Below are 11100 nucleotides of genomic sequence, written 5' to 3'. Positions count from 1 at the left end.
TCTGAAGTGTACATTGTTATTTTCAGTTAAATATAATGTGTATTTCAGAAATAATAAATAGTGGATCCAGGACAGGGAGCACTGTCTACATTTTTAGCTGGTGCTTTTATCTTCCAGCACTGATTCCCACTTTGAAGACATAATTGTGTTTTGTAACTTGTATCTATTCTTATAGCTTCTTGCATCTATCTGTTGCCAGCACAATGAATGGCATCATAGCAGATATCTCAATGACCGTTGAAATAAATATTTGAAACAAAATTTGTTTAGGAATTTGAATTCTATGTAGAATCCTAGATTGAAGTTTAATATTTTGGTTTAGAACTTTGATATAAAATCAGTTGACTGTGGAATTACTCCTAACTTTGCTATCTGAATCAGAAACCAAAGGGCCCATTTCCTGCATTTTGGGGCTTGAATTCAGATTCCAACATGTTGAGGATCTCGCACAGGCCCTTTGGAAACTGTAAAGTTTCCAATAATGTCTACTTAAAATGATTTTCTTTCCTTCAAGTACCCTAAGCATTCACAGGATAGAAATTTATCTAGTACCACCAGCTGTGTTAATTAATGTATTTTGGCAGAATTTATTGTGTAGATAATTTATTCAGAATCTGAACACATGGTCAGGATTTGGTACTAGGCTATGTGGAATATGTTATAGAGGAGAAAATGACCTGAAGTGATTCTAATTCATAACTCTAGGCTGCTATCAACAACCTCAGAAAGGAATGTTAATTAGAAAATGGCAATGTTGTAGAGTGAAGAAAGCAATGTCCTATTTCACTGAAGACCCAGGTACATATCATGAATAACACTTCTCAAATGGGTGGCTTTATAATGTTCCTTCAACTCTTGAGCCTCTGGTGTTTTCATCTAGAAAGAGAGGATTATAATTGTATCTTCATCATTCGGTTGTTGTGAGGATCACTTGAGTTAACATATATACATACATGGCTAGAATACAAATCGTTGCAATATAAGTAACACCTGCCTCTAATGTAAAAACCTCTAAGATTTTTAGTAATGCCCTCTGAAGTCAACGAAAGTCAAGTGCAGGGTGGATTTTCAAGTTCTCTGTGGGTTGTCTCTTAGTCTAATTCATTCAACAAGTTGTCATTTTGTTTCTCTGTTAAAATAAGTCTGCTCCATGGCAATGAAGATGAAAAAAAAAGGAACTCTTCAATCAGGTTTGTTGCTAGTCCTATAGGGATGCTATGCCTGCCTAGTCTGAAATGTAGTCATTTCACAATGTTAGTTGCCTATGAACCATAACTTTTATAAAGCCTTTTCATGTATGTCTGTTATAATGGTAAATCCTGGGTTGAATGCTCTTTAAGTATTAGTCTACAAATTTGATTATAGCATGTTAATTATTTCTGTAAATAGTATTCAATATTAATTAACTCAACTAATATTTTCTGAGCATTTATTATGTGCTAGAACATTCTAGGCATGGGGATACAGCAGAGAAAAAGTTGATATTTCTATACACAATTAGTTGTCATTCTAGTGGGGGGTAGTCAGAAAACAAATTTTAAGTAAATAAATAAATATATTATATGTTAGATAGCAGGTACCACAAGGAACAATAAACAGAAGGTATATGAAGATATGCTAGCAAGGGAAATAGAAATTTATGATTTTAAAAGAATGGTCAATTGACAATGTGTAATTTTAGCCAAAGTTAGAAGAAAATAAGGTAAGATAAATTATACTGATCTATAAATCACTGTCAGTTTATGTGCTAAATTATTTAGAAATGATTATCTCATTTAATCTTCACAACCACTCAGTAGACATTTTTGTACTCATTTTTTCATTAAGGAAACAGAAGATTAAAGAAATTACATAAGTTGTTCAAGGTCACACTATTAATCTTTCAATGAATAAATAAACTAGAAATCATCAAAGACTTTTCTAATGTCAAAATTTTAATTTCTTTTTTTTACATGATTCTAGCTCAGGTTTACATATATGCATGAGTTTATAATAGATGAATTATTGTAAGGTCCTGTTATGGGCTGAATTGTGTTTCTCCAAAAGTCATATATTGAAGTCTAAAAACTCAGTAGCTCAGAATGTGACTGTATTTGGAGATAGTGCTCTTAAAAAGCCGATAAAATTAAAATGAGACCTTTAGGGTGGGCCGTAAACCAATCTGACTGGTGTCCTTATGAAACGAGAAATTTTGGACACCTAAGGAGATATCTGGAGTACAAACAAACCGAAGAAAGGTTATATGACACCAGAGTGAGAAGACAGCTATCTGCAAGCCCAGGAGAGAGGCCTAAGGAGAAACCAACCCTGCTAACACTTGACCTTGGACTTCCAGCCTCCAGAGCTCGAAGTGGCTGTTTATGGTATTTTGTTATGGCAGCCCTAATAAACTAATACAGATCCACAGTGATATTTCACTGTATTTCATTGTGTCATCTGACATACTCTTCTTTCACAGTACTTTTAACACTGGTACTTTGCCTCAGGCTGTTTACTTCACCTTAAAACTTCTTATGCTTTCTCCTCTCTTCATTACAGTTCAATACCACATAAAATGCTAATTAGTGTGTAAAACTTTCTCTACTTTTTGAAACTAGAAGCAATTTTCTTTTCTTTTTCCTTCACAACCCACTAGCAATTGTCTTGAACTTTATTGATTGATTGAGAGAGAGTTTCACTCTTGTTCCCCAGGCTGGAATGCAATGGCGTGATCTTGGCTCACCACAACCTCCACTTCCCAGGTTCAAGCAATTCTCATGCCTCAGCCTCCCGAGTAGCTGGGATTACAGGCAGGCACCACCACACCTGGCTAATTTTGTATTTTTAGTAGAGATGGGGTTTCTCCATGTTGATCAGGTTGGTCTCGAACTCCCATCCTCAGGTGATCTGCCCTCTTTGGTCTCCCAAAGTGCTGGGATTACAGGCATGAGCCACCGCACTCAGCTTTGAACCTTTCTTATAGCATTATTCATAGTATTTTTGGCATTACAATTATTTGAGTACTTACCTTAGCAAACTTGGTTAGTTCTTGGGCCTTTGAATAACCACTGGAGGGAAGTGTATAGCTTCCATATGAAGTAGCAGCTTGTTTTCACTGGTCGACAAAGTTGACTTAGGCCTCCATATTTTAGTGGGTGGAGATAGACCACAGTCTACTGAGTTTCTCAAACTTCAAGAAATCTGCCTTAGGATTTTAAAATTGAACTAATTAAAGCTGCTTTTCCTAAGTTTGACATGAAAAGGATATCCCTCCCCCACCACCAAAAAAAAAAAAAAAGAAAAAAAAATTTCTCTTCTTCAGAGCACAGCTATAATTATCTTTTAAGTAACATAAATTATTCACAAACCCTCCCCTTATCTCTCTTAACTTAAATTTTTAATGTCTTTGTTTGGGATTAGAACTTTGTAATGGGTAAGGTATCAATCCACCAAGATCTCTTCAGAGGCAAAGTTGGGAATGTCTTCTGCTGGCAGCTCACAGTTGGGAACCCCAAAGAACACTGCACCGTTACCCAAATTTATAGCCACTCTTATGTCATTTAGTCTGTGGACAATGACTGGCTCTCTGAGGGTTCAAAAGTAAAATCCCCTTTCTTCAATTTGAGACAACACCAAAAAGCTGGATATTCAAGCTCCAGTTATTTCTGAAGTATACTCTTAAGGCTCCATTTGCAAAGCAGTGGGGATAAAATTTTCCCTCTGCTCCACCTTGCCTTCCCTGCTTCCTTATATGTACATTTTCTGAGATCATTCCCAGTAAACCTTCTGCATATAAACCCTCATCTCACAGTCTGTTTCCAAGAAATCTCATCTGTATAAAACAAAATCAGATATACACTTTGGAAAGATGCCTCTGTTGACAATGTGGAGTAAAGAATGGAGGGATATGGGTGAGACTAGAGGCAGAGGAACAAATTAGAAGACTAATTTAGATAAGATTTGATGAAGTCATTGAAATGGTCTTGTTGCACCATTTATTTGTTTATAAATTATAAACATGTATAACAATAACAGTATGTGAGTTATAAAACACAAAACAGGAATTACAAGACATGAGATAAAAATAAACATGAGTTGTTTTTTATAATTGTCTTCTAACACCTCTTTGAATGATATTTGTTTAGCTTATCTTGGAATTATCTTTTAGTAAGAAGGCTTTTATGATGAAGAAATAAAGTGCTTTTCTGCATTCTCCTTTTTGTACAAGGAGAATTTTATTACCATACCCTGCCATTATCATTTCACTTAACCTTTAACATAATGGCTTCCATCAATTCTTACAATGAATGTTATTCTACAATTACGTTATGTGTTGGCACAGCATTAAAAAGGCATGCAATGGAATATATTTTACATTGCAAAAATATATATACTACTGTGATGTTAAATGCTTGAGTCCTTTTCAAGTGATTATAGAGATCTATAATTTGCAATAAACACAAAGACTTTGTCATTTATCACACTGATTATTTTCTCTGTGTTAATTTATTTTGTGTTTCTATTCCTTTGTTTTAACATGTAAACTTTCTAAAGATCATAAACTGACAAGCAGTCGCCTTTGAATAGTATTTGAAAGTTTATAATAAATCCTGTGTTAGCTAAGTATCATCCTAGCTCCACAGTTAAAATGAGGAGCAGTAATGATGTTTTTGTCTCTTGTACCAGTAGCAAATCTTGTCAGAGATGAACCCCAAGTCCCCTGACACCTAATGGAGTTCTTTGTTAACTATTCCAAATTTTAGGTGAAAAAAAAATGCCATTTGCTCCTTCGTATGGAGCTATGGATAAATAATAATCTCTAATTAGTTTTCAAGTAACCATAAGGAATAATCCTTTCTGTGTGGGATGTCAGTCCCTTTGAATCAAGTAGCATTACAAACAGTCATTTCATCACTGATTTTCTTTTTGCGTTTTATTAGAAAAGTAACAACCTGAGATGTTGAAAGTACTGAACTGATATGAGGTGGAATTTGCCTGGACTAAAGATGCAGAATCATTTCTTTCTTTCATTTTACTTTTACTTTTACTTTACTTTCTTTCATTTACTTTTACTTTTTCTTGTATAAGAAAAAGTAATTGGACAGTAGATAGACATTTCATTTCATAGCAAATTATTTTGTATAATACTTTAAAGGCAGTAAGAAATGGACCCTTATTGAAAAAGACATCCTACAGAAGAACTATCTGGTAAAGTGAATAAGAGCTGTGAAAACTGTCTCCAAACTGCTAAACTCTGTAATTCTTTTGATGGAAAAGTGGCAGATAGGTGGAGAAGGGCCTGTCTTAAATCCTTTCCTACAAAAGGGCATGAGGAGGTGAAGGAATTCAGAAATAAAAGCTCCTATTGTGTTGTGCCCTTCTTTATGAGAGCAGGTAGGAAGAGGCTTGCCTAAGTTACAGCAGCCCATAACTCCCATCAGAGTGGTTTTCCCAGGAGACGACTTTTGTTACCTTATTACTTCAAAAACGATATTTTACCTCCAATAGTCTACTAGGTAAAAAACAAATTTATCTATGACTTCAAGACTCTTACTATTACTTAACTTTCTTTTCATCCCTTTCTCATCCTTCTTAAGTATAACATGAATATGGCTTACTGTCTATATTATCTTCCATTCCTCTCCCCAAGACCTCTAACCCTTTTATAAATGAGGTGACACACATATACACACATGCACACACATGAAGATTGCTTGATTCTTTTATTGCTGTTTATCCCAAATTCAACTTTAGCCTAGAAATAGCCTGCGAATCCAAAGAATATTTTGTTCTTCACCCCACTCAAAAAGTCCAGTTAGTTTCATTTGAACCCAAGTTTTATGTGTATATGTAGTTTTGTGTATATATGAAGTTTAAACATACAAAATACAAGAAAACATAAGGTGCTGATAGCAATACCTGTATACCTACCACTGAGATTTAACAAATGTTAATATTTGATTCCGATTTATTTTTATTTTTTAGTTTTGTGTGTACATAATAGGTGTATGTATTTATGGGTTACATGAAATATTTTGTCACAAGAATGCAATGCGTAATAATTACATCAGGGTAAATGGTGTATCCATCACCTCAAGCATTTATCCTTTGTATTACAATCTAATTATACTCATTTAGTAACTTTAAAATGTACTATTAAGTTACATTTGATTATAAATTACATCTGACTATTGTGCTAGAAAACACTAGGTCTTATTTATTATTTCTAACTTTTTTTGTACCCATTAACCATTGCCACTTAAGCCCCACACCCCCACTACCATTCCCAGCCTCTGGTAGCCAGCCTTCTACTCTCCATCTCCATGAGTTCAACTGTTTTAACTTATACCCCCCACAAATAATTAAGACCATGAAGGGTTGGTCTTTCTATGTCTGGTTTATTTCACGTAACATCATGACATCCACTTCAAACTATGTTGTAGCAAATGACAGAATATCATTTTTTTGAAGGAGGAATAGTACTCCATTGTGTATATATACCGCTTTTTCTTTATCCATGTATAGGTTGATGGACATTAAGGTTGCTTCCAATTCTTGGCTATTTGTGAATAGCCAAAGTGTAATAAACATGAGAGTGCAGGTATCTCTTTGATATACTGATTTCCTTTATTTTGAATATATACGTAGGAGAGGGATTGATGGATCTTATGGAAGCTCTATTTTTAGTTTGTTGAGAAACCTCCAAACAGTTCTCCATAGTAGTTTTACTAACTTATATTCCCACCAACAGTGTACAAGGGTTCCTTTTTTCCAACAGCCTCATCTGCATGTGTTATTGCCTTACACTTGGATAAAAGTCATTCTAACTAAGATGAGATGGTATCTCTTTGCAGTTTTGCATTTCTCTGATGATCAGTGATATTGGGAAGCTTTTCATATATATGTTTGCCATTTGTATGTCTTCTTTTGCGAAATGTCTATTCAGATCTTCAGCCCATTTTTAATTGGATTGTTAGCTTTCTATTTCTTTAGAGCTGTTTGAGCTTCTTATATATTCTGGTTATTAGCTCCTTGACAGATGATTAGTTTGCAAATATTTACTTCCAATATGTGGGTTGCTTCTTCACTTTATTGTATTCTTTGCTATGCGGAAGCTTTTTAACTTGTGATTCCATTTGTCCATGTTTGCTTTGGTTGTCTGTGCTTGTGGTGTATTACTCAAGAAATCTTTGCCCAGACCAGTGTCCTGGAGATTTTCCCCAAAGTTTTCTTGTACTAGTTTTATAATGTTATGTCTTAGATTTAAGTTTTGTTTTTTTTTATCAGTGTAGATTTTTTTTTGTATATGGTGAGAGACAGTGGTCCAGCTTCATTCTTTTCTATATAGATGTCCAGTTTTCCCAACACCATTTATTGAAGAGAATCTCCTTTCCCCGATGTATGTTCTTGGCCCCCTTGTGGAAAATGAGCTCACTGTAAGTGTGTGGATTTATTTCTGGGTTGTCTATTCTGTCATTTTGGTCTGTGTATCTGTTTTTATTCCTGTACTATGCTGTCTTGGTTACTATACCTCAGTAGTATAATTTGAAGTTAAGTAATATAATTTCTCCAGTTTGGTTCTTTTTGCTTAGGATACTTTTGCTATTCTGGGTCTTTTGTGACTCCATATATATTTTAGAATCATTTTCTCTATTTCTGTGAAGAAGATCATTGGTATTTTGACAGAGATTGCATTGAGTAGATACTTCTGGTAGTATGGATATTTTAACAGTATTTATTCTTCTAATACATAAACATAAAATATCTTTTCAGTTTTATCTTCAATTTATTTCATCAGTATATTATAGTTTTTATGGTAGAGATCTTTCACTTCTTTGGTTAGGTTTAATTCCTAGGTACATTATTTGTATCTATTGTAAATTGAATTAGCTTATTTATTTCTTTTTCACATTGTTCACTGTTGGCATATAAAAATGCTACTGATTTTTTGTATGTTGATTTTGTATCCTACAACTTTACTTAATTAGTTTATCAGTTCTCATAGTATTTTGGTGGAGTCTTTAGGCTTCTCCAAAGGTAAGGTCATATCATCTGACCATCAGGATAATTTGACTTCTTTATTTTTAATTTGGATGCTCTTTATTTCATTCTCTTGTCTGATCACTCTAGCTAGGACTTCCAGTACTATGTTGAACTGCAGTGGTTAAAGTGGTCATTCTTGTCATGTTCTAAATCTTTGAGTAAGGGCTCTCATTTTTTTTTTTCCCCATTCAGTAGGATACTATCTGTGAGTCTGGTGTATATGGCTTTTATTATGTTGAGGTATGTTCTTTCTACACCCAGGTTTTTAAGGTTTTTTTTTTTATCATGAAGACATGTTGAATTGTATCAAATGTCTTTTGAGAATCAACTGAACCGATCATATAATTTTTGCCCTTCATTTTATTGATATGATATATCACATTGATTGTTTTGCATATGTTAAACATCCTTGCATCCCTGGAAGGATAAATACTTGCATCCTTTCATCCCTGGATAAGTCCCACTTGGTCTTGATGAATGATCTTTCAAATGTGTTATTGAATTCAATTTGCCAGTATTTTGTTTCAGATTTTTGCATCAATATTTATCAGCAATATTGGCTTGTAGTTTTCTCCTTTTGATGTGTCTTTGTCTGTTTTTTTTTTTTTTTTTTTTTTTTTGTATCAGGGTAATATCGGCATTGTGGAATGAGTTTGGAAGTGTTTCCTCTGTTTCTATTTTCAGGATACTTTTGGCAGGATTGCTGTTTGTTCTTCCTTAAATATTTGGTAGAATTCAGCAGTGAAGCCATTGGGTGTTGAGCTTTTCTTTGCTTGGTACTTTTTCTTACAACTTCAGTCATGTTACTTACTGTTCTGTTCATGTTTTAGAGTTATTCACAGTTCAATCTTGATAGGTTGTATGTGTCTAGAAATTTATCCATTTACTTTAGTTTTTCTGATTTATTGGCATATAGTTGCTCTAAGTTGTCACTAATGATCCTTTGATTTTTTGTGGTGTCAAATTAACGTCTCCTTTTTCTTCTCTAATTGTGTGTATTGGTTTTTTTATATATCTGATGTTCTAGTGTTGGGTGCACATATATTTAAATTTGTTATATCCTCTTGCTAAACTCACCTCTTGATCATTATAAAGTGATCTACTTGGTCCTTTCTTTATTTTTTTCTTGAAATCTATTTTGCCAGATGTAAGTATAGTTACTCCTGTTCTTTTTTGATTTCCATTTTCATGAAGTATCTTTTCAAACCCTTTCATTTCTGTCTGTGTGTGTCTTTGTAGGTGAAGCGTGTTTCTTGAGGGCAAGAAATAATTGGGTTTTGATTTTTTTCCTACTTTCAGCAACTTAATGTATGTTGATAGGACACCTTAGTCCATTTACATTCAAATGAGTAATGACTTACATTGCTATTTTGTTATTTGTTTTCTGGTTATTCTGTGATTTCCTCTTCCTTCTTTCATTCCTATCTTCCTGACAGGAAGGGAATCTGTCTGAATCTGTCTGCATTACAGAGCACCCCAAATCCAGTAACACTGTGGTAATGTCCTTCTTGACAGGAAAAAAAGAAGAAAGAGCAAAATCACAAAACAAACAGAAAACAAATTACCTTCCTGAAGGTAATTTTCTCTGGTGGTATGATTTGGGTTTTTTTTTGTTTTGTTTTGTTTTGTTTTGTGTATTTATTATATTTTTTGATTTGTGATTACCATGAGGCTTGCAAATACTAGTAACTCATTATTTTAAACTGAAAAAACTTAACACTGTTTGCATAGACAAAACAAATACCAAGCAAAAACAAAACTAATAAAGTCTACACTTTAACTGAATTCTCTCACTGCTTAACTTTTTGTTCTTTCTATTTATATCTTATTTTACTGTCTACATCTTGAAAAGTAGTCAACTTATTATAATAATAATAATAATAATAATTATTATTATTATTTTGTGTGACACATCCCAGAGAAAACTTTGTCCCCACTGTTTTTTAATGTAGTTATTATTTTTATTTTTTTCATTATTTAGTCTTTATACTTGAGTACTTTACATGCCACAATTGCAGTGTTACAATATTCTAAGTTTTTCTCTGCACTTACTATTATCAGTGAGAATTGTACATTCAGTGATTTCTGATTGCTCATTAATCTCCCCTTCTTTCAGATTGAAGAACTCACTTTAACATTTCTTATAGCACAGGCCTGGCATGGACAAAATCCCTCAGCATTTCTATGTCTGGGAAAGTCTTTATTTTTCCTCATGTTTGAAGGATATTTTAACCAAGTAAACTATTTTAGCATAAAAGTTGGTTTTTTTCCCTTTAGCACTTTAAATATGTCATTCCACTCCTTCCTGGCCTATAAGGTTTCCACTGAGATGGCTGCTGCCAGATATATTGGAGCTCCATTTCATGTTATTTGTTTATTTTTTTCTTGCTGCTTTTAGGATCCTCTCCTTATTCTTGACCTTTGGGAGATTGATTGTTAAATGCCTTAAGGTAGCCTTATTTGGTTTAAATCTGCTTAGTATTCTATAACATTCTTATACTTGGATATTAATATATTTCTCTAGCTTTGGCAAGTTCTCTGATATTATTCCTTTGAAACAACTTTCTACCCCTACCTCTCTATTTCCTTTTTAAGGCCAATAACTCTTAGGTTTTGTCCTTTTGAGGCTGTTTTCTAGATTCTGTAAGCATGCCTTTTTTTCTTTTGTCTCCTCTGGGTGTGTATTTTCAAATAACCTGTCTTCGAGTTCACTGATTCTTTCTTCTGCCTGATCAATTCTGCAATTAAAAAAATTGATACATTCTTCATTATGTGAATTACATTATTTAACTCCAGTATTTCTGCTTGATTTTTAAATATTATTTCAATTTCTTTCTTAAATTTATCTGATAGAATTCTAAATTCCTTCCCTGTGTTTTCTTGAATTTCTTTGAGTTTCTTCAAAACAGCTATTTTGAATTCTCTGAAAGGTCACAAATCTCTGTTTCTTCACAATTTGTCCCTGGTAGCTCATTTAGTTCCTTTGGTGAGATCATGTTTTCCTGGATAGTCTTTATGCTTGTGAATATTCATCTGTGTCAGGGCATTCAAGAGTTAGGTATTCACTGTAGTCTTCAA

Source organism: Trachypithecus francoisi, unplaced genomic scaffold, assembly GCF_009764315.1.
Source record: "Trachypithecus francoisi isolate TF-2019V2 unplaced genomic scaffold, Tfra_2.0 Lachesis_group6, whole genome shotgun sequence".
NCBI classification, from domain to species: domain Eukaryota; kingdom Metazoa; phylum Chordata; class Mammalia; order Primates; family Cercopithecidae; genus Trachypithecus; species Trachypithecus francoisi.
The sequence above is the reverse complement of the archived record's forward strand: the minus strand, read 5'-3'. Positions refer to the sequence as shown.